Raw genomic sequence first — 24,445 nt, 5'->3', positions numbered from 1 at the left:
TACATACATACATACATGTAAAAAAATTAAGGAGACATCAGTAAAGAAATCCCTAGCATCACTAACGTCCCTCTTGTCTCTTTCCTGACAAATCTGACAAGCACATACTCTAACTCTGCCCCCTCCATGAGGGACCTCAGCTGTCACTAGACTCCCTGGCCTAGATGTGCCTTTAAGGAAGCTGTTGAGGTGACCCCCCCCCCCTTCATTGGACAGCGACGCACTCTGGCACCTAAACTCTCTTTCGAGATTTTCCATTCTGGACCCCACCTGCAGTTCCCCAAGTCCCCACTACTGAATCATCCCTGGAGAGCCCCGACTGCTGGGCTCTGTGTTTCTTGGGCTAAAAGGCTGCGAACCTGAGTGAGAGATTTTTCTGGACCATCACTCCAGCTGACCCATTACCCCACTAAGAGCAATCCTCCTTGCGGGTTGGGGATTCTTTCAGGACTCCCTCTAGTTCCTATCACCTGCCCCCATCCTCGGCCACCTGGAGGAGCCAGGAGATTCAAGGTTGGGTACCCAGCCAGCGCTCTCAGAGCCGGGGCGGGCAGAGCAGCCTCACGTGGGCCGGCCGGGCCACCGGCGCTGGGAGGAAGGCGCGCAGAGTCCAGGGCAGCGCTGAGCGGGAGCCACGGCAAGAGCCACGGCGGAGAGAAGCCCGGACCCGGGGACCTAGGAGGCAATTTCCTACGCAGAGGGAGCGGGGCGGCGCGGCGGAGCAGCAGACGGATCTCTGGGCTCGGTGCGTGGATGTGCCCGGCGTTAGAGCGCTGTCGGGGGCGCCTGAACACCTAGGTAAGCGCGCCCCGGCGCCGCCTTGCGCAGAGCACCTGCCTTAACCGGGCTCCGCGTCCTGGCTCCCGCAGCAGCTCCTAGAGGCGCTGGTGGGAGGCTGCGGGCTGCCGGCCCCTGGAGCCCCTTGCTTCCACCGGTCCCCACCGATCAGCCCCTCACCACTTTCCCTGCTCCGGCCTTCTTTCATGGGAGGGGGGGGGGGGCTGAGCCTTGGTGCTGGCGACACTCTGGGACCCTAGGAGACCACTCGCAGGGCAAGCGACACTGGATTGCCCCCCCCCCCCATCTCCTAGGCGGGTGCGGGGGTTGGAGAGCGCTGCCCTGCTCATGGGCAGCCGTCGGTTGATGCCTCCAGGTTCCAGCAGGCTTGCTAGGGATTTTCCTGAAGTTTTACGAAATAATGAGGGCAGAGGTGCTTCAAGGGGCGGGATGTGTGGCCACAACAACGGGAGGGAGTTCGAGGACAGTTGTCTTTGCCAGAGACTCCGGGTCCAGGGCAGCCGGAGGTTCCTGGCTGTTTAGAGGTCCAGCTCCCTGGCAGGTCCATTGCCTGCTTGCTTCTGGAACCCCGGAACTATCTCTTGTACCTGCATCCCTGACCCTGTGTCAGTTGCAAGGAAGCTTCAGCTAGTGGCATTAAGGCTTGACCCAAATAGAGACCAGGGACGAAGGGACAAAGTCTTGGGAGTCTGCTGCTGGGTCCTGGTCACCCCAAGCTTTACTGCTAATGTTGGTGCTCTACAAGACTCCCTAGAAGGGTGGTGTCCTCAGAGCTCTGAGACCCAGAAGACAAAGAAGAAAAGCCGGAAAGAAACACGAGAACTATCAGCTCCCAGGGCTATTCATCCCGTTTGATTGTGACTGGGGAGTGGGGGAGGGCGTTGTTTTTGTTTGTTTTGGTGTTTGGTCTCGCCAGGACATTCCTTTTCTCTGTGTGGACCTGTGGGGCCCTGGACATTTGTGCTTCTTAACAGGTTTGATGTGGCAGGTAACCAATTCAGACCCATTCTCTAGGTTTTCCATTCGGTGAGGACAGCAGACCCTCTCCCCGTTCAGGACCACATTACGGGCCTGACTGTAGGAGAACAGGAACTGGGGTTCTTTCAAGTAGGCTGAGGAGTTCCAGGGAGGCAACCCTGTAATTGCAGGGATTGATGTGTGCCGTGGGATCTCTGGGTCCTGCTTGTGTCAGAGTCAGTCCCAGGAGAGACAATTCCAGACACAATAGGAGGCAGTATGAGAAAACATTGATGGGAGACAGATACCGACATTCGCTTCACTAACGAGCCCCTGGGCTTTGCAGTCTTCAGAGAAAAGACAGCCTCTTTCCATTACTAAGGAAGTTTTGGAAGCCACAGATTTTAATCCTGTCCTTTTCATTCCAGCCATAGGTGAACCAAAGGAAAGAAGGAACAAAGGCACACTCCGATAACTTCTAATTCCCCAGCCTCCTCTCCCAGTCCCCATTGCAGGAGAGGCGCTAAGCCGGCATACAGAGGCAGGTCACTGCCAGTATCCAGAGAGAAACCAAATGTGGGCTCCTGATGGTTCAGATGTGCATTAGGCAAATCCACATCAGCACTCTCTCAGTTCCCTGCCCACTCCAGGAACGTGCTCACAATTTCCACCGTCCTAGGGAAAGCCAGAAGGTGCTGCCTGAATGAAAAACTTCTGGGTCCTCTGAGGAGAGGGATACTGGTGCAAATAGAAACCATGGCTGGCTGTGGGCATTGCTGCCAAAACTAGAGCTTTGCCTTTGGTGACCTCAGAAATAATATCCTGAAAAGGCTGGCATCCCAGGAGTGTGTGGTCCCTGGTGTGTTGTCAGAGGATTCTGTGTTATCTCTCACCTGCCCATCTGTAATTGAAAAGGAGCATTGTCCCTTTGTGTACAAACACCCTCTGGCAATAAGGAAAGCCTGCCCAGGGACAAGCAGCTAGCCTTCACTCAGGCCCACAGTAGAGCTTAGTGATCTACTTCAGGCTGTGGAAGAGGCTAAGAGGCTCAGAAGAGGAGCTGGGAAGGCTCTAGTTGACCACTTGCCTAGGGGCGGGGGTTGGGGGGAGCCATTTGATCTTGGCCAGGGAGTGAGCATCCTTTGTGAAAAGTATCCAGAGGCTAACTCTGATTATTATTCCTGGTTATTAACTCCCAGGAAAGCCACTACTGTTTAAGTACCATTATTAAGTGCCTTCTGTGTGCCAGATGCAAGGCACTGCAAAATCAATATTACCTCCATTTTTAATGTGAGGAGACTGAATTTGGAAGGCATAAAATAATTTGCAAAGATCATAAAGTAAGTAGCAGAGCTGTGCCTGAAGCCCAGTCTCTCAGATTCCAAAACCCTCATCCTGCCACGGGATTTTACTTATTTTCTCTCTGTAAGAACTAACACCCTGTGGTGCCCCATCCAGAACCATCATGAGTAAGCACTGTTTTTCACAGACAGATGTTTGTGATTCCATTAGAGTTCAAGGAAAGTGCTGGTCTAGAAAAGGCAGATGCTGTTCACTGGCTTTAATATGCAGAGTGCAAATTACAGTAACATAGACACACACACACACATACACACACACACACATGCACATACCCTCACTTTAGTTAGCAAACAGTGAAAAGACTGGTAAGGTCTCATGAGGTTTTGGGCAGACAGTCTCTCTCATAAGTTCCTGGAAGGAAAGTTGAGTGGTCGAACCTCTTTGGAGACATTTTGGAAATACCCATTGTCTTTGTTAGGGTTTTAATGTTGTGAACAGACACCATGACTGAGACAACTCTCCTATAAGGACAACATTTAATTGGGGCTGGCTTACAGGATCAGAATCAGTCCATTATCATCAAGGCAGAAGCATGGCAACATCCAGGCAGACATGGTGCAGACAGAGCTGAGAGTTCTACCTCTTGTTTCAAAGGCAGCTAGGATGAGGGTCCCAGAGAGACATACCTATTCCAACAAGGCCACACCTCCAAATAGTGCCACTCCCTGGGCCAAGCATATTCAAACTACCACACCCATCCAGATTAGAAAATCCTGGCCCATCTGCCCATTGATTCCATCTTTAGGGATTTAACTTGTTCCTTGTTATACTGGCACATGAACACAAAGGCATGAGACTATCATAGCATTATTTGAAGTATGAAAGGAATGCCTATGTGTTCATTAAAAGGAATCTTGTTGAATATTTCATCTTGCTTCCAGACAGTCAACTACTACCCTACTCATCTATAGGAAAAGAATTAGGGAGTCTCGCATATAACTGAGGGCAATGTTTTCCAAGGAGAATATAAGATGTATAGAAAGTTATACTATGTTATAAAAGAGGATAAAGATAGATGCAGAGTCTAACAATATCTATTGTTCCAGGGGCTCATAAACCCTTTGTTTCTTTTGAATTTAGAACCATGTGAAATTAAAAAAAAATCCCTCTTTCCTTGCCCTGTGCCTGCCACGTTCCCTCAAGCACTTCTTCAGCTGAAGTGTTGGTGACTCTTCCTACTTTGTGCTGGCCAAGAAGACTCCTTTGGATGAAAGCCAAAGGACAAGGGCCATCCAGAATTCCTTTGAAATGCAGGGTTGTGCTTAGAAAGCGGGGAAGAAGAGATGAGTTCGGACGGGAGGCTGCTGAGCTGGGTAGACAAGGCATGCTCATCTAGCCTTGGAAACAACCCAAACAAGCAGAGCCATTTTTCTTCTCATGGCCTCACTGTTATCAAAGGACAGGGGCTTGCATATCAGTCCTCCATAGGAAACCACAGGGAATGTGGTGACATCAGGAGATATGTAGGTCTCATTCTGGAGGTTGCATTTGGACCGGAGATGGGAAGTAGGGGACATGTTTGGAAGAGCAGGTGTCTTTATCAGTGTTCTACTGATGCTATGAAGAAATACCATGACCATTGCAGATCTTTTAAAAAGAGAACATTAGTCAGGGCAGGCTTACAGTTTCAGAGGCTTAGTCCATTATTGGCATGATACAGTGCAGGCAGACATAGTGCTGGAGAAGGAGCTGAGAATTCTACATCTGAATCCACAGACATCAGAAAGAGAGAACCACTGGGCTTGTCTTGTCCTTTGAAACCTTAAAGCCCACCCTCAGTGGCACACTTCCTCCAACAAGTCCACACCTACTAATCCTTTAAATAGTGCCACTCCCTACGCATTCAAATATGTGAACCTCTCGGGGCCGTTCTTATTCAAAACCACTACCAAAGGTTTGAAAATTATTCTGGGGTTGAGCTAGCTTAGTAGTTTAGAGCAGTTGCTGCTTTTCCAAAAGACCAGAGTTTAGTTGCCAGTACCCATGTGCAGCGACCTGTCTGTAACTCTAGCACCAGGGGATCTGATGCCCTCTTCTGGCTTCCGTGGGTACCTGTACACATGTGGCATACACTCACGCAAACATATTGAAGAGCAACTTAAAATTAATCAACAAGAAAATCATTCTGGAGTCCAGGGTTCTGTTGCCCTCAGAGTATTTGAGCAAAGACGTTATCACTGTGTTAAGTAGAGTCTCCTGAGATGTCCCATTGATTACATCAGAGAAGATGCCAGGTTTACTTCCTTGCCCCTAAGAATTCCTGTCCCCTGGCAACACAGCCTGGAAGTGATGAATGCGGAAGGGGCAGTAGTGGGGTATTATATAAACAGCCATTCCCTTTCAGGCAAGGCAGGCTATGAGTAACAGACTGTCTTCCAGCCACAAGTTGGCATCTCCAATTTTCACCGGAAGCTTTCTAAGTCCCAGACACTCAGTGAAGCCCTCTGCTTACCAGGTGTTATTTGCCCTCTTGAACCTGATGTCTGTTCAGACTCTTTCCCATGAAGCAACATGTCTTTCTTCTGCCACTCACAGACCACTTGTTCTCTGTATAATACCTTCCAAGTCAGATATGCCAGCATCACCTGGGCACATACAGACCTGCTTTGGATTATAACCAAATGTGGCTGGGAGTCACATGCTTTGAATCAATGCAATATGCATAAGTTTGTACACATTGCATGGCAAGGACAAAGCTATCTGTACTCTTGGTTAGATTCCCATCTCTCTTCTATCCCCGTGCATATATAAAGGACAGAACTGAGACAGGCTGTGACATCTCCTAGAGAAAGGTGATTGTCATTGCTTTGGTCCAGATACTAGTGGCATGGAAATCTGTGTCTGTACCAAAGAGAACATTCAGCAGGGGTATCCCTCAGGCCTCAGGTCTAGGCCAGGGGTCTGTGATGTTTAGAAGAAACAGCCCAAGGCCTCTAAGAGTCTTGTTCTTCCAAAGCTCTTCGGTGAGAACTCACCTCTGACTTCCATTTCAAAAAGGGAGAGCTTGAGTTTTTCCCCAAATAAATTCTGGAGCTCACAGGCAATTGCTTTTTTGATGTCTTATGGTTGCCTGCAGAGGTGGGAGCAAGAAGCTGTCCTGGGCTCTCAGCCAAGCTTGCTAGAATCCAGCCATCAAGGGGAAAGCTGGAAAGCCCACTAATTTTAAAAAGCAGGAAAAGCTTACATAGCATACTGTAGTGAATGGTCAGTTCCACTCACTTGAATTCAGAAGATATGTATTGCTCAGGCTATGTGAAATCAGAGCCAAGCAAGGCATGGTCCCTACATCTTGATGCCTGCGAGGCAGTATGAGGAAGGACCAGTCATGTCCACCAGAAGAAATGTTAAGTAGAGAAACAGGTGACATGCTGTCAGAGGCAGAAGCACTAAGTAGATCAGAGGCTGGTCAAGTGACTCTGATGGATTATTAAGGTCCTTTGGAAGTGACCCTTGAAGTAGACCTAGGTGATAGAGTGATTTTGATTGACCCAGGAGAATGGGCAAAGCCAAGAGAGTAGCCTGGGCAAGGCACAGGGTTACAATATGAAGTGAAGCAACATGAATATAATCTCGTATTTATCTACCTTCTACCACATGCATAATACAGGGCTATTTCTTTTCCCTCTCCCCTCTCCTCCCCTCTCCCCTCTCCTCTCCTCTCCCCTCTCCCCTTTCTCCTCCCCCCTTCTCCCCTCTCCAATCTTCAATCTCTCCTCTCCTCCCCTCTCCCCTCCCCACCCCATTGGTGCCCAGGGTTGCTCATTTACTAGGACAGTACTCCACTACCAAGTCCTATCTGCAGCTTATGGCATTTAAAAATATTTATGAAGAGGAACTATTTATATCCTCATAATCACTATAAATACATACATATATGTGTGTTTGAGGGATGTGCATTTAAAGAAGAATGTCTTGATGATGCCTTATAGATATTAGAAGTAAAGTCTCTGACCTGTAAGACTCTCATTTTATATAAGATCAGCTTTACTTGAAAGACAACAGCAGATGGTATTTTATGTACCATACAGTGAAGACCACCATTTCTGTTGTCCCCAGTTGCTGTGTCTCAGTGGGTTCTTCAGTGGGGACACAGGCACAGGGACAGGACAAAGATTGTCTTCATTATTTCCTTACTCAGTTGTCAACAAAATGACTTTTGTATGTGACACTAGTGGTAGTCTGATTACGGGGGAGAGAAAGAGCAGATGTAATCGGTCATGGTCTCTGTGCCATCCAGGGGCACACAGCACATGGACGAGATTACAGGGGGTGTTAGATGCCATAGTGGAATGGGGGACAAAAGACTGCCTGAAGAGATAATATGTGCTTAGTAAGTACTGGTTTCTAAAAATGAATAAACAACATGATAAACAGTAGCAGACACTGCAAGGAGAACAAATTAGAGGACCAAAAATATTCCCATGGACTTGACCAGTGGGGCTCAAAATCTGTTCATATAATGAAACCCAGGAAAACTGTGGTTCCTTTTGGAGAATAACTGAAATATTCATAGATTACAATTACTGAAAACATAATTTGGAGCTGAGTCGGAGAACATCTTGTGCTAGATTCTACTACAGGTGCCAACTGTCAAGAAAACTTAGGAAACAAAAACATTCGGTTAAAAATATTCTATGAGCCCACTCTTTTCCTATAAACTGTGGGGGAGACTACCCACATTCTATTTTAACAGTGGGAACCTTCACACCAGCTGGTAGGACACCAGGACTCCAAGGAAGCGTTGGCATTTGAAGGTTGTTGATGGTTTCAGCAAGGACGATTTCAGCAAATAACGAGGCTAGAAGTCATATGGGACTAGAGGGGAAAGTGAGCATTGCATTTTCAAGACACTAGCAAGTATTTGTCAAATGTCCCCAGGATGTACAGTTGAGAAGGAAGGGAACAACCAATGTCCCAATTCTCGTGAGTCTTGAAGTTGTTCAGGAGAAACAAACTGATCACTAAGGAAACATAAAGAGATGCTGTGATTTAAAGCTATAGAGCGCCACATGGTATCACAAGAGTTTAATACTATTAATAGTATATCTGGGAGGAGGGGAGGAGTTCAGCAGGGAGAAGAGCTCAGAAGATGGGCAAGGACATTCCAGAAAGGAGCCAAAGGCTTGGGGAAAGTATGGCTTCTGGGGTTCGAGGCCAGGGAATGTAGATTATGGAGACTTGAGATGAACAGAAGAGATTAGGATGACAAGCACACAGTCTTAGTCACAGCAAGGATGCTGATGATTGGTTCTGAGGACTAAGCAGCAGTTGACATTGATGATCAACTTCACCATACTGAGAAGCACCCAGGCAAGGTACTGGAGGAGGGCATTCCCAGAGAATCTTAACTAAGGGCAAGAAGATCCACCCTGAATGTGATCAATACCATCCCATAGGCTAGGGGCCTCGGATGGAAAAATCGAGGGAAAAAGAGAAAGTCTGCTAGAGTCTTCTCCTCCCCAACCCTTCCCTCTCCTCCCTCGTACCTCTCTCTTCTTGCTCCTCCTCCCGTTCCCCTCCCACTCCCTTTCCCCTCCACTCCCACCCCTGCTCCCCATCCTGCTCCCACTCTGTTCTTGCTCTCTGCTTCTGGCTAGCAGTGGGGTGAGCTCCTCGGCTGTCACAGCTTCCCTGTAAAGGGAATGTCCCCTCGGAAGCTCTGAGCTCAAATGACCTCTTCCTCCCTTTAAGTTGACTTTCTCAGGTATTTGTCATAGTAGCAGAAAATCTGTCAAGCTGTGACATAATCAGAACTTCTATTTTTAAAGGACCATTCTGGGGCTGGGAAATAATTTGTGGGTAAAGCCTTGCTGTGCAGATGTGAGACCCTGAGCTCAGATCCCCAGAACACATAAAGTTGGACGAGGTAGTAAGTGTGTAATCCTAACACTCCTACAGCAAGGTGGGATGCAGGGACAGGAGAATCCTTGGAAGCCTGCAGGCAGTGACCCTGGCTTACACACTGGCAAAGAGACCCACACACATGAGAATATACCTACACACAAGCACACACACTGCATACATGTTCTCACATGTGCACACACTGCACACATGCCCAACATTATGGCATAAATCCTGGTCAGAGCTTTTCAGGAAGAAAAAGAAAGAAAAGGCATCCAAGTAGGGAAGAAAGGAGTAAAATTGTCCCTATATAAAGAGAACCCTCCCAGTGTCAAAAAAAAAAATGTTAGAACTAGAGAACAAGTTATAAAGTTGATAATGCATCCCCCACCCCGTGTGTGTGATTGTGTGTGTGTGTGTGTGCATGAGTGTGAGTGTATATGTGTGTGAGTGTATGTGTGAGTGTGTGTGAGCATGCATGCGTGTGTGGGTGTGTTTGTGTGTGTAGGTGTGTGGTATATGGGGAAGTGCACATGTGCACGTAGACATGATCACCTCTGTATGAATGTGTACAGGCCAGAAGTAATTACCAGATGTCTCCTATTACTCTCCACCTTTTTAAAGACAGTCTCTTTGAACCTGGATCTTGATAATCAGGCAACTAGATGGTCAGCAAACTCCCAGGACCCTCCAGCCTCCTCAATAGACCAGAGCTGTCGCTATAGACCTGAACCTCTGTGCTGTGCCTTTCCACAGATGCTGGGAATCCGAACTCTGCTCTTCATGGTTATGCAGCAAATATTTCTCCCCATCTCCCCAGCCCTAGGTACATCTTTACATCAGCCGTGTAGCCATCTGATGAGGACCACAGTCACACTTTACACACACTCACACACACACACGCACGCCCAAGGGCACACACAAACACACACACAGCTCAAGAATAAGTAAAGTTAACAAAGGAAGGGGGAAATTTTGTACACTAAACCCCACAAAACATCAATTAACGGAGGCACAATCAAACAGAAGGCTATCCCTTATTCACAGCCTGGAAGGCTTAACATTGCTAAAATGCAATTAAATTTTGCTGATTCTGTAATTAAAGTCTTTGGTGAATTCATTGGTTAGTTCTAACATGTTTATGAGCCTCTGGGGCTTTGTGTACTTACGGTGTCTTCTGTGAATAGGACAATTTTATTCCTTTCTTTCCCTGTTAAAAATCCCAGTGGCATTTTTATAGAAATACAAAACAGGGAGCCAGGCAGTGGTGGTGCATGCTTTTAATCCCAGCACTCAGGAGGCAGAGGTAGGTGGATCTCTGAGTTAGAGGCCAGCCTGATATACAGGGCTAGTTCCAGGACAGCCAGGGCTACACCAAAAAAAAAAAAAAAAAAAAAAAAAAAAAAAACCAAAACAAAAAAAAAAACAACAAAAAAAAAACCTGTCTCTGGGAAAAGAAGGAAAGAGAGGAATAAAGGAAGGGAGGAAGGAAAGAAGAGAGAAAGAGAGAGAGAGAGAGAGAGAAAGGAAGGAAGGAAGGAAGGAAGGAAAGAAGGAAGGAAGGAAGGAAGAGAGAGAGAGAGAGAGAGAGAGAGAGAGAGAGAGAGAGAGAGAGAGAGAGAGAGAGAGAGAGAGAAAGACAAGCAAGGACCAGTGAGATCAGTGAGCGGTTCATTAGATGAAGGCAGCTGTTACTAGGCCTGGCATTCTGTGTTTGATGCCTGGCATCCATATGGTAGAAGAAGAGATTCAATTCCCAAAGGCTGTCCTCCAACTTCCACACAGGTGCCGTGTTACACACATCCCCTAAACCGCACACAGAATGAATGAATGAATGAATGAATGAATGAATGAAATCTAAACATTTTAAAAAATATACAGTGTAGTCTTAAAATCCATGTAGAACCATAAGACTCTATAAATATACAGTAGCCCAAAGCCAAACACACCCACAATCCTACCCTCGGTCTACACCAATTACACTAGTTTGGAGTGAAATAAAGACAGACATATAAACCATCAGAGCAGAATTTAAAAGTTCCTAAATATACCCGCTTGTATCTGTTTAATTAATCTTCTCTAAAACCACCAGAAACATGCAATGGGCAAAGGGCAGTCTTTTCAATATTCTGGATGAAAAAAAGTCCCCACACATGAAACCGAAAAGTGAACCATAGCTGACACCACACTCAAGAAAATCCAACTCAGAATGGATTGCAGAGTCCACAGGAGGGAGGATGTGCCTAGTGTTCTTGTCACCGTGTTTTCGGAAGCCAATGGGAAGGATTCAAATTTAATGGTTATAAATAGCAGGGTCATTTGTAGTGAGAGATTCCTAAAAGGTGGGTGGAAGTGGACAGTGTGGAATTTCTGATGGAGGAGCTGATCTCAGGAGGAGTGGGGATTTCTCTCCTTTCTTTGGCAGAAAAATTGGGCAAAGAGCATCCTTCATCCCAGGGTATTAAGAAGGAAGAACAGCCAGTGCCTGGCAAATACAGAAGTGGATGCTCACAGTCATCTATTGGATGGAACATAGGGCCCCCAATGGAGGAGCTAGAGAAAGTACCCAAGGAGCTGAAGGGGTCTGTAACCCTATAGGTGGAACAACAATATGAACTAACCAGTACCCCCGGAGCTCGTGCCTCTAGCTGCATATGTAGCAGAAGATGGCCTAGTCGGCCATCATTGGGAGGAGAGGCCCTTAGTCTTGCTAAGATTATATGCCCCAGTACAGGGGAATGCCAGGGCCAGGAAGTGGGGGTGGGTGGGTTAGAGATCAGGGCGGGTGGGGGACGGTATAGGGGACTTTCAGGATAGCATTTGAAATGTAAATGAAGGAAATATGTAATTTAAAAAAGAGAGAAAAAGAAAAAAAGGAAGAGCAGATGAGGGCTTTGGGTAGTGTTGTCATCTGATGCATAGAGGAAAGCTGAAGGGGAGGCAAGAGAGAGGACTGGGTTTATTTTAGAACCCCTGTAAGGAGGGCTGAGTGAGGAGAGGAAGGGTGAGCTAGACAGTAATGATTTGTCGCACATGTTAGCTATGTGACATCGGGCCTATTTCCCAATCTGTAAAACAAGATTGATAACCATGAAACCTCGACCCCATTAGAATTGTGGCTCACACCGATTAAATGGCCAACTAATGTAAACTGTCACTGTCGCTTTCATGGTCGCTGTCAGTGACTAGCACAGTGCTGAGCACATAATTGGTTTTAATTTAAAATATTCACTAATTCTTTCAGGTACTTTGTATCCTAGAAGTAGTCAGACACCACTGAACCACCAAGATCTCTCTCTCTCTCTCTCTCTCTCTCTCTCTCTCTCTCTCTCTCTCTCTCTCTCTCTCTCGTAGCACGACCCCAGTCTTTAATAATATCGGCATGTTGGCAGCCAAAGTACATGACCTGAAACTAAAAGTGAAGCCCCAAACAGAGTTATTTAATGAGATCTTTTCTCTCTAAGCACTTGGAAGCCTTTCTTCTGCTTACTGCTAAGGGATTTGTATGTGCTGTTTTGCCAGGGCCGATTCTATTAGGAGATTTAATCATATGGGCAGGGCACTGAGCCAGGGTAAGAAGAGATTCAATTAATTCCAGTGCTCAATCTCTTCGGACCTCATATGAATAGAGGACAGGCCGTCTCTGGAAACCATTCCTTTATTCCTCCCATAATGTTTATTGAAACAACTTTGAGCCAGGCCTGCACATGGGGCTAAGACACCTCAGTGAATAGGAATGGTTCCTGCCTTCATGCTATGAGTTTGATAAGGTAAAGGTTACAGTGGCTATGCCTAGGCAGAGAAGGCTTCTGGAGCAGGTGGTAGAAGTTGGTGTGTGACCTGGAACCTAAGATATCTTTGTAAATAAGCAGAAATATACCCTTTCTGGGCAGAGAGAGGCTCTGGGAGTAGACAGCAAGGGATGCTGGGAACTGTATGTAGTGCAGTCATATCAGAGTATGAAATGTCCATCTACAGAGATATGAGAGTAGACGACAGAGTCCTGTGCTGCCTGCTAGTCTAAGGACTGTCACTTGGTCCTGTAGGAGATGTGGGACCAATATTAACCTCTGAGCAGGGGAGCAACCCTCCCTGGTTGACATATTAGAAAGCTCTGTCTGACAGATACTGGAGGAAGGGTTTAGGTATATAGAAGTTGTGTAGGATGGGGTGGGGGTGGGGATGTGGCCATAGTCACTATGATCAGAGGCAGAACGATTGTCAGGAGACAGCAATGGAAGACTGGGAGTGGGTTGACCAGAGGACTGCTCCAAAGAAATGAATTATGAAATCCTAATTATGACCATGGTAGTGGGTAATAGAAATGTAAGTGGTAGCCATTGGCATCAGGAGACAGTGACGTCTGAAGTTGGGGTGATATAAAAAGCATTTCTCTCTGTTAAAGTTTCCCAGGATTAGGGGTGGGGGGAGGAAGATGCTGAAATTCTTGCTGAGAAAGAATCAATGATAGGGTAGGGTGTGTGACAAAAGACAAGGCCTCAAGATAATGAAAATAGAATACTCTTGACTTTAATTCTGAAAAGAGAAGGGATTCTTACAAGATGCAAACTGTCACCTCTTGTCTCCAAGATGAAACAACCATTATAAAATACTTGGGCCATAGGCCCAGGATTCCAGGACTTTGTCCACAAATTTCATATCTTTAAAGATGAGCTGGATGAGACGGGTCATACCTTTAATCCTGCATTTGGGAGACAGAGACAAGATCTCTGTGTCTGAGGCCAGCCTGATCTGCAAAATTCGTTCCAAGACAAACGAGCGCTATGTAGAGAGACCCTGTCCAAATGTCCAAATTTATCTGAGTCCTTATGGTAACATCATAGCCCACAACAATGGTGGAGAGCCTTTCCCAGGATCCTTAGAAAACCATCACCAACTTCTTTGCTGAGGCTGCACTGACACACAGCACATCTTGTAACTGTGGCAGTAAATAGGTGAATAGCATTTATCTATTACTGTATTTATCAGTATTTATCAGTACTGTTAGAGTACTGTGAATCTGAGTGATGCGCTCAGAAAATGTGTTCATTGGCATTTTGCCTGTATGCATGTCTCTGTGAGGATGTTGGAGCTGGAGTTACAGACAGCTGTGTGCTAGGTGGGTGCTAGGAATTAAACCCAGGTAATCCTGGGTTAAGACTAGTTAGGCTGGGAACAGGGCAGCAAGCTCAGGTTTTCTTGATGTTGTCTGTCTCCCCAGGACAGACACGATGTTGTTTGCTAGGAGGAAGGAGGATGGAGTGATAGGATGGATGCGGAGCAACGTGAAGGTTTGGAGTAGTCCCTGAGGAGAGTGAGCTTGCTGTAGACTCAAGGTTTCAGGGCTGGGCAATGAACAGTGATGGCTGTGTTGACAGAAACGAGAGTTGTTACTTTGGAGGAAAGATGTTAGTTATGTTTTAAACCTGTTAAGTTCAGGGCAGTGGCAGGAAATCCATGTGAACAACTCCTACAGGTTATCAAGAACATCTCAAGGGAACATGGCTGCTTCTCCAGTATCCAGCCCCACCGAGCAGAACTCAGGGTCAGCTCCGCAGACACGGGGTGGCGAAACAAAGGTCCTGTAGTATGCCATCTCTACTCGTGGTCAGAAGCTAGGATGATAAGATTACTGAATTCCCGAAGCTTTGGTGGAAATCCAAACATTTAAATCCAAACAATGGAAGCCATGTTGATAAAGTGGATCGGGGAGAACTCTTCTGGGAACTTTCTAATCTCGGTGCTTCTGTAACCTAGCCTTGCTCAGAACGCATGTCCCACGCTCTGGGGACAGCTGCTTGTTTATTTCCATTTCAGGCTTTCCTCAATCCTCACCAGCTTCTCAAATGTCTTCTTCTTAGAAGACAAATAACTTGATCATCTGGAATTTCCAAATAAAACTTAAGGTTTCTTTTTTAAAGTTTTACATCTTTTTTTACTTTAAATGGATGAATGTTTTGTCTTGGGGGTATGTGTGTCTGTTCATCACAAGTGTGCCTGGCCCCTGTGGAGGTCAGATGAGGGTATCAGATCTCCTAGAACAGGAGCTATAAGCAGCTGTGAGCTACTTGTGGATGCTGGGAATCGAACTCTGGTCCTCTGCAAGAGCAGCCAGTGTTCTTAACCACTGAGCTATCTCTCCAGCCCCACAAATGATTTTTTTTTAAAAAAATCTAATTTAAGATATTTTACTACAATATTTGAAAGGAAAAGATAGTTTCTTGGAAACAGACCCATCTTAGTTTGGGTTACTGTTACTATGATAAAAAAAAAAATCATGACCAAAGCAACTTAAGGAGGAAAGGTATATTTGGCTCACGTAGAAGCCAGAAGACAACCTTGAATGTTGTTCTTTGGGTGCCATCCCTCTTGTTTCTGAGATAGGAGCTTGTCCAACAGGCAAGGCTGGCTGGATAGTGAATTCCGGGGTTGCTCCTGTCTCCACCTCCCACATGCGATACCATGCCTGCCTCTTTGATGTAAGTTGTGGGGACAGAACACAGCTCCACACTTGTATAGTAAGCATTTGATGGCTGAGCCGAGCCACGGAGCCATGTGTGTAGAATGTCATCTGTCTGAGTGGCAGTCATTGGTGCGATGGTTATCGTGGTGTGGGCGAGAGATGAAGAGAAGCAACACAGAGGATTACAGAGACTGGGCAAGGCTTGAGATCTGACTTGTTTGCCTCTATGACTCAGAAACAGCTCTAGAGTCACCATTACTTTATTGTAATACTGATTAACTACCCATTATGAGCACCCACTGTATCCATGGTACTAAGACACTACTAACCCAAGAACTAGAAGAGAGATGGACACAAAAGGTTTCGGAATCAAGGGACCAGGATTCTAATAGTATGAGAGTATTGAAGTCCAAGGAGGAGGCACTAATCCAGCCTGAGGGGAGAGAAGAATCAAAGACTGACTCTGATTTTCAAAAACCATTTAACCCAGTGAGTGGACACACCAGGCCCAGTGCAACCTTGCAAAGACTCCAAGGATGCATACAGAAGCGTAACACCAGGGCAAGGACAAGGAGAGCAGAGGCTGGCAACATTGACAAGAGCCAGACCAGGACAGTAGAAGTAACATGGGGCTTCAGGAACAGCTCATAGCAGCTGGCAGAGGAGGCAGACGAAAGAAGCAGGGGGTTCCAGTGCCAGGAGCGCCTTACATTCTCTAACTGCGCAATCACTCTCAGAGCTATCTTAGATGTCCTACAAGGGTCCCCACTCTACTTCTGGCATATCAAGCAACATTTACTATAGAGAAATCTTAATTCTGGCAAGAGATCACATCCAAAGACTTTCTAGGTCTAGGTAATTTGGCTGGAATACAAACATGTTTTTAATCCCAGGAGACAGAGGCAAGCATCTCTGAGTTCAAGGCCAACCTGGTATAGAGCAAGTTTCAGGAAGAGAAAAGCTTAGGTCCAGGTATGGTGGTCCACACTTCTAATCCCAGCACTCAGGAGACAAGAGACATGCTCTGTCTCTGAGTTCTAGTCAGTTCTGTTCAGTCAGTTTGTGGAATTCAGAGGCAGTTTTACCAGGAGAGTTTTACAGAGATAGGCTGGAGAAAGAACAAGCTAGACACAGGTGAAGGCAGAATGGGCCAGAGAATGAGAACAGAGTGCTAGAGTTAGTCTGAGGCCAAGTATGACAATTTGGTGAGAAGTGGAAAGAAGCCAGTTTGAATCAATCAGCTTGGAGAAGAGTTTGAGCCAGAGCAGCTGAGATGAACCAGTCAGCTAGAGTTCAGACAGAACTAGAAATGGTGAGCTGATTCAGCAGCAAGTCTCAGAGGCTGAACACATTCTAGGCCTAGGTTAGATTGTATGGAGGTTAGAAGCTTCCAGGACTAGGACTAGGCCTAGGTTAGCAGACAGAGGCAGTAAGCCTCGGAAATGACAATTACATCAGGAAAATAAAAATACTTTTACAATTTACCTCTGCAAATCTGCCATGTTCTTCCATGCCTCGTGCCCTCTCTCCCCCTAAATCCTAAAGAGGGAGCCCAAGATTGTACACATACTCAAAGCAATCTTAAATTAGTCCACTTTCCATGCCATACCAAAATATCTAAGGCTGGGTATTTGTGAAGAGAGGTGTAACTATCTAAGTGTCATGAAGCTGCCTGTGATGAGCCCCCCTCCCTCTACTGCACCACACCATGGTTGGAAAGCATGCAAGCAGGGGAAGTCACATGGCAAAACAGAAAGCCAAAGAGACACCCTAAGTGGGTCACTGGATCAGTGTTCTTGTTGCTATGACAAAATGCCTGACGAGAGAAACTTAAAGAAGGAAGGTTTCTTTTGGCTCACAGTTTGAGGGTGCAGCCCCACATGGCAGGGAAGAGATGGTAGCAGGAACCAGAAGCAGCTGGTCACCATAGGAAGCAGAGAGCAATGTGACGTCCTGTTAGCATCCTTCTTTTTTTGTAGTCTAGGACACCCACCCATGGAATGGGGCTGCCCACAGTTAGAGTGGGTCTTCCCACCTCAATTAACCCGATGTAGTTAATTCCTCACAGACAGGACAAGCTCAGAGACTTGTTTCTGGTGACTTCAAATCCTGTCAGATTACAATCAGTATTAACCGGCACAGTCATGTTTGTTATTTTGTTTTGAGATGGGGGGAGGGAGGAATGCGGGGGTGCGGGGTGTCTCCCGTAGCTCAGGCTGACTTCAAGCTTGTTATGTAGCCGAAGACGTCCTTGAGTTTCTGCTCTTCCATCCTCTCTACTTTGCTAGTGGATTACAGTAGCACACCACCACGTTCGGTTTATGTGGTACTGCGGATTAAACCTAGGGTTTTAAGCGTGCTAGGCAAGCATCCTACCTCCTGAGCTACACCACCAACCACAGTTGCTCATGCGTAAAAACCTCCTTTGTGAATAAACCAGGGTCTCACAAAACTATTTCGGCTCCCTTTAGGTTTTTGATCCTTTGGTCTTATGTAGCCCAAGCTGGCCTTGAACCTGCTATGTAACCGAGGAAGATGTTCAAATCCTGATCCTCCTGCCTCTACTTTCTAGGTTCTGGAATTACAGTATGCGCCATCATGCCTACCCTTCAATTTCTTTTAAGGGCAGATACCTCAGTGACCAAATTACTTCCTGCTACCCCCAACTCTTTAAAGCTTCCGACATTTCCACCCTTGGGGTCAAAATTCTAATACTTGAATTCTTTAGGGACACACCCAAGCCAAATCTAAACCACGCAAGTATCAGCTGAAATGCTTACTAATAAAAGGTTTCAATGGTAAGCTAGCCACCACTTAAAGTGATGTAGAAGCTGAGTTAACATGATATGTTGTTAAATTTTAAAACATCAGGTACACAGTATAGTCTGCATTTGAGTAGGTGTGGTACATCTGGGTGGACAGGATTAAAATAGCAGCCACACTTATCTACAGTGGGCAGATTGCTAAGGGATTTCAGACCTAATCTTTTGACTTGTATCATTGAAATTATCAAACACACAGTTGGTATATTATGATCAACCCCCCACCTCCCCATCAAAGCGGCTTGGCACAGTGCGGAGGAGCACTTGACCTCTGGCTGGTTCCTGTGACTGCACGTTGTTGACACAGCAGTATTTCTGCCCAGGAGGACTGCAAGCGAGACTAATTCATTAAGTGCCTCCAGTCCCGAAGATGACAGGAGCCAGGAAAACATAAAGTCTCGTTACTCTGACAGCCGGTAGCCTTGATGTCTGCGTGTTTATTTATTAACTGGACTGCACGGATCCGTTCTCCCACAAGCACTGTAGCTGACCTTGACACAGATCTCATTCTCATAGAAGATGGAAATCACAAGAACACTGTCCTAGGAAGGGACGTGAACTTGAATGACAGTCGGCTAGGGCTACTGTAAGGTAGTAAGAGATGAGAACGTTGAGGGATTTGGCTCTGTGTGTGTGTGTGTGTGTGTGTGTGTGTGTGTGTGTGTGTTTCTGTGTGTCTGTGTGTTCGTGTGCGCGCGCCCATATTAGGCATAATATACAAAGTGTTCCATATATACACTTCCCCCTTTAAGTCATAACAATTCTGTGATGAGGTCTTCCCATTTTAAAGCTGCTGGAACTGGGATTTGGAGAGAATGAATAATTAGCAAACAGCAGAAGTTAAATTTTAGTTTGGCTAATTCCAAATTCAGACCACCCCTCTGCTTCCCTTTTTAATAGGCTGCTGTTACAAGCAGGGAATTTTAAAGCTTGGGGAAAACATTCTATTGATTTTGGCCTAGAAGGTTCCCGGCAGGAAGTAGATGCCAGATGCTCTCTGTTCAATGGATGGATGAATGAATGAACAAAAGAAAGAAAATTCTAAAAGGTCATGTAATCAGATCAAGGCAGGGAGAAATAATCCTGTTAGGAACCCATCTCAGAAATAGATGTTACGAATGAATGCAGCAAACGCTCTGCAGTTCTGTTTCTCGGCCCATATTTGCAAGAGCATGCCTGCAATAGAGTAAACATCAGGAGAGTCACTTTGCGGGGGCTTAGAGAGCTGGATTCTGCTGGGTATGTGGGTCAATCAGTCCTAGTGCAGTTTAGGGGAAGAGGTGCTGGCCTGGTTGAGTTCCCAGGCACTGAACTTGATGTCTGCTGTTTGCTAATCAACCACTGGGTCCTCTCGGTTTGTCTGAATCACTTATGGTCTGAGGACAAAGAGAAAAGGAGCCCCAAACATAGATACTTGCCCTACCACTTGTGAGAGAAATGCTTTCTCTCCCTTTGCCTGTGATGGATCAAGCTGACAGGCTTCCCCCGGCTCAGATGAAGAGCTGTTTTTCTCCATGTGTGTGCTGTCAGCTCTAGGAACACTCAACACTGGTTATTGGGTCAGCAAGCAGAAATGGAGAGAAGCTTTGTTCGCCCCCTCTTTCCTTGGGCATCTTCTTGGCTGTGCACAGTAAAGGCTCATATATGCCTCTCCCCAGTTCAGAACAGGAGGGAAGCCATTGGGCCCCAGACTACTGTGGGGGACACAACAGAAATACTTCAAGGTATTTATCATCCGGGAGTTCGGAGCGTAGGGGAGGAAACACAATGTCCCCTCTAGTCTCTGTAGCTCTTAGCCGGGACCACTAGAACAAAACAGCTTAGCAAAGAAAACAAGTGTATTTATACCTAGGCCTGATACATACACGAGAGGAACCAAAGGCAGCCAGGGGTTTAGGTTTCAGGTTCCAATGTCATCCGCAGCTGAAGACTGAGACGCGTGTAGGGGAAGCACTTTTGGAGAAAGCACTGGCATAAAGCGTGCATGTGTGTTGTACCCACAAGTGTGTACATGTTTGGGCATGTGTAAAAGACTAAGGATTCTGGGTGTCCTTCTCGATCATTCTCTGATCATTCTCTGATCATTCATTTTCACGCTGAACCAGAAGAAGCAAGGCTGGCAGCCAGGGCGACTCAGTCATTATCCTACCTGTCCACCCACACCAGCACTGTGTTTACAGGTGTGCATGTGGCCATACCCAACCTTTTAAACCTAGGTCCTCACACTCGTGCATCAAGTATTCTTGCCACCAAGCCGTCTCCCCAGCTCACAACCCTTATTAGGTGAATTTAAACTGACACTTTCTCAGTTGTTTTTGTTTGTTTGTTTGTTTATTTGATTTTCCTTTTGGCAATACTGGGGACAAAGCCCAAGGCTTTATGCAGGCTAAGCAAGTGCCCTATCACTGAGCTGCACCCTCGGTCCTTCCGCTAATAAGACTTAACTGAGATGTATTTGGGCTTCTCCACATACACAACGAAGACACACTTACAAATGAGCATTTTCCTATTTAAGAAATGAACATTTTCCTCAGAAGAATCATTCATACTGTGTTCTCACAGCTTCTCTTGTGTCTGTTATGTCTCAGAATAATCAGATCAAAACACCCCTTGTGCCAAAAAAAAAAGGCGTATTTTATGGTGCATATTCTGGTTAGTCTACAATAGTGTCCCAGAAAGAGGGACTAGAACACAAACGGACTTTACAGCTACACAGCAGTGTCATTGAAATGAAGCTTAGGAGCCCTATGCTGACTGGTTCCATTTTCTAGAAAGCAGGGGTTTCAGGGGGTGGGAAGGACGACACTCTACCTCTATGCCCCTTCTGCTCTAACAACCCTATAATCACATCTCTGAAGAGGGCAGAGAATCCCTTAGAGAAGCGTATGTAGTTGGAGAGGAGGTGAGTGGTCTCTGGTGCTGGGCTGTAGTAAATCCTACTTTACAGAGTAGGAAACGGAGGTCAGAGCTATGCCCTCCTTACCAAAACAAACAAATGATAACAGGGAGATCCAAAGTTTTGGACTTGAACTTCAAGATGTCCATCTTCCCTTGGTCCAGGAGAGATACTGCCCTGTCTGTATAGAAGAAACTAAATTCCTCCCCTTGTCTCCCTGTCACTTTTTTCCTGGCCCATCTTGCCAGGAGCATCCAATTTGGATTGAAGAACTGCTTTTGAAAATCATTCCTAAGGCATTGCATACGCACACATCACACACACACACACACACACACACACACACACACACCACTGGGTGAACTCTTTGAATTTAATCTGGGAAGCCATAATCATTCTTGGGCTATAGAAACTGAACCAATCAAATCATCCCAAACTCAAGAGAACTTTGATTCACACAACTGGTTGGGAGCCCTTAAGTCTCTGGCCATCTCCCCTGAGCCTGTTTCCCATCTCACCATTGTAGTACTGAGATCACAAGTGCATGCCACTGCATTTGGTTTTTTATGTCAGTTCCAGGGTTTGAACTCACAGCCTGTTATTCACCAAGTCGTCTCTCTGACCTGGAGGCATAGGTATAACTCCTGGAGCACAGGTGGGCCACAGTGTTGCAAGATGTGTTTGTTAGCTGTACAGTCTGAAGAGAGGACCTCAGAGAACAGGGAAGCCTGCAGACACAACACTCCAGGCCAGTGTGGGAGGCCCATGACAGGCAGCTAATGACAGTGGTTAAGGAACTTGGCTCGGGGTGTGTGTATGTGTGTGTGTGTGTGCTCATTTTCTGTATTCTAACTCATTCAGGACTAAGTCTACAATCACACCCTTTAAGGTAGCACACACCCTTGATTCCAGCACACGGGAAGCAGAAGAAAGCAGATTCTGTTATTTCAAGGCCAGCTGGTCTACAGAACTAGTTCCAGGGCAGCAAGGGCTATACAGAGAAACTCTGTCTTGGAATACAACAATAACAACAGCAACAACAAAACAACCACAAAACACACCTTTCTTGCTCTCCTGTGTCATGATTAAATGATAGACAAAGGTGTGGTACCCACTGATGGCCAGGATGTATGCACGTGGTGATTGTCAGAATGGTTCAAGGAGACACAGAAGTACCCAAAGCTAGGGCTCTATCCCCTCTAATACTACTTTCCAGACAGTGGCCTCACAGGGTAGAATGGATGCTACCTCAGGCCTCAGAAGCTAATCAGTCTTGTATGTGGTCATAGTAGGTGGACCACCTAAGCTCTCTTAGACAATCTGTGTTCCAGTAAATATGAACAGCAGGCCTTCACACAAGGAGACCAGCTTCCCTCTGGTTTCAAAGTCTAGATAGGAAGCCCCTCCCGCTATCCCTCTGCCAGTCTGTATCCGACAGCTCTGTCTAACACACCACATGTCATAATACCACGGAGGGCAGAGAAACTGAGGTCTGCCATGCACAGACTCCAGGGAAATATTCCCAGGAGATGTTCTGGAGGAAGGCTAGGCAGGCTGGAGTCCCGTTCTGCCCACTGATGCCTGGGTTCCCTGAGCCAAGCTTGTAGTCTCTTGGAAAGTGGCCTCCTGTTAATAAGCCTGAAAACACTCAGCAGGCTCTGGCCACAGCTAGGGATTCAGGGACTCAGCCTTTCCCAGCCCCCCAGCCCACTCTGCCAACTCTGAGCACAAGCGAGCTTTTAATCTCCTGCACGGCTGCCTGCTGGAGTGTGCTACACATTTGTATCTGTCGCTCCGCATCGCCTGCGCGTCACTGCTCTTGGCAAACACGAAGTCTTCTCCTTTCTTCCCAGAATGCTCCCCAAGGATGACCCAGCCCTTGACAAAGTCTTCTACATTTTTTTCTTTCTCTTATTGATGGCACTCCAACACACACACACACACACACACACACACACACACACACACACCCCTACTCTGACTTTCCCTAGCCTATGCAGTCCCCAGCACCCAATTCCTATAGCCTTGTAGGAAGCAGTCATTTCCTTTCTGATAAACAAAAGCTAAAAAGCTTCCAGCCTCCACCAATCTCTTTTCCTAAGTGGCTCCCCAAAAGGAGATTAATCCTACCCCAATGCCCTCCCGACCCAGACAGAAGTCATAGCACGCTGGAACTTTATGACATCCCTCTAATTCTTACAGCTAAAAAGGCCCAGTGAAAGCCATGGGAGAAAGACTTTGGGTAGAGAAAGAGCATCAGGAAAACTGGCAGAGGAGAAATGAAGTGGACTAGTAGGCGGAGATGTATGAGAGAAAAGCACAATGATGTATGTACGCACAAGGAGGACATTAGACCCATTGTCTTGTATGATAGCTTTTAAGTCAATTTTGAAAAACACTATTTTAAAAAGGAGACTGGAGAGATGGCTCAGCAGCTAGGAGCACTCACTGCCCTTGCTGAGGACCCAGGTTTGGTTCCCAGCACACACAACACAGCCACAGGTGCCTGTAGTTGCTGGTCCAGAGGACCCAACTCCCTCTCTCCTGGCCTCTGTGGGCTTCTTGTACATCCATGCTGCACATAAAAATCACAGAGTCCAGTATCCTTAGCTACCAGGGAAGTGCACATTGAAACTACAGTGAGATTTCATCTTATTCCAATTAGAACGGCTAAGATTTAAAAACAAACTAGTAGTAAATACTGGTGTGGGTGTCGGGAAAGAGGAACATTTATTCACTGTTAGCGGGAGTATGAACCAGTGCAGCCACTGTGGAAATCAGTGTAGAGATTCCCCAAAACGCTAGAAATGGATCAACCTTATGATCCAGCTATATCACTCCTGGGTATATGCCCAAAGGACTCTGTATCCCGCCACAGAGATAACTTTGTTCACCCTCGTTCATTGTGCCTCTATCCATGTAACCAGGAAATGGAAACAGCCTTAGATGTCCATCATTTGATGAGTGGATAATGAAAATGTGGTATTATTCAACGATGAAGAAAAAAATGAAATTATAAAATTTGCAGGAAATGGGTGGGGCTGGAAATTATTTCTTCTGAGTGAGACACCCAGATCTAGGAAGGTAAACACGTCGGTCACTCTTGTACATGGATGTTAGCCTTAAATCTCTAGATATGTGTTTCATTTGGAATATCCTCAGAGGTTAGGAAACCAGTAAGGGGCCATTTTGAGTCGAGGGCATTTCAAGGGAAGGCAGACAGAACAGGCATTATGGGGAGGCGCTAACAGAACAGGAAGGACAAAATGGGAAGGGAGATGAGGAGCCAGAGTAGAGGGGACTGTG

General features: G+C 46.3%; 1 protein-coding gene across 5 annotated transcripts in view; it reads left to right on the top strand.

The window, feature by feature from the left end:
* The first annotated feature begins 580 nt into the window (after positions 1–580).
* LOC110304198 (protein FAM163A) overlaps positions 581–24,445 on the top strand; it is a 79,796-nt gene continuing 55,931 nt past the window's right edge. For all 5 annotated transcript variants that reach the window (XM_085842186.1, XM_085842190.1, XM_085842162.1 and 2 more), the window contains exon 1: positions 581–798. The gene's annotated coding sequence lies outside the window, so the exon portion shown is untranslated. The remainder of the gene's footprint in view (positions 799–24,445) is intronic.

This window comes from Mus caroli, unplaced genomic scaffold, assembly GCF_978045245.1.
Source record: "Mus caroli unplaced genomic scaffold, Mus_caroli_1 scaffold_1, whole genome shotgun sequence".
In the NCBI taxonomy this organism is placed as follows: domain Eukaryota; kingdom Metazoa; phylum Chordata; class Mammalia; order Rodentia; family Muridae; genus Mus; species Mus caroli.
Note: the sequence above shows the minus strand (reverse complement) of the source record. Positions and strands in the feature narration are given on the sequence as shown.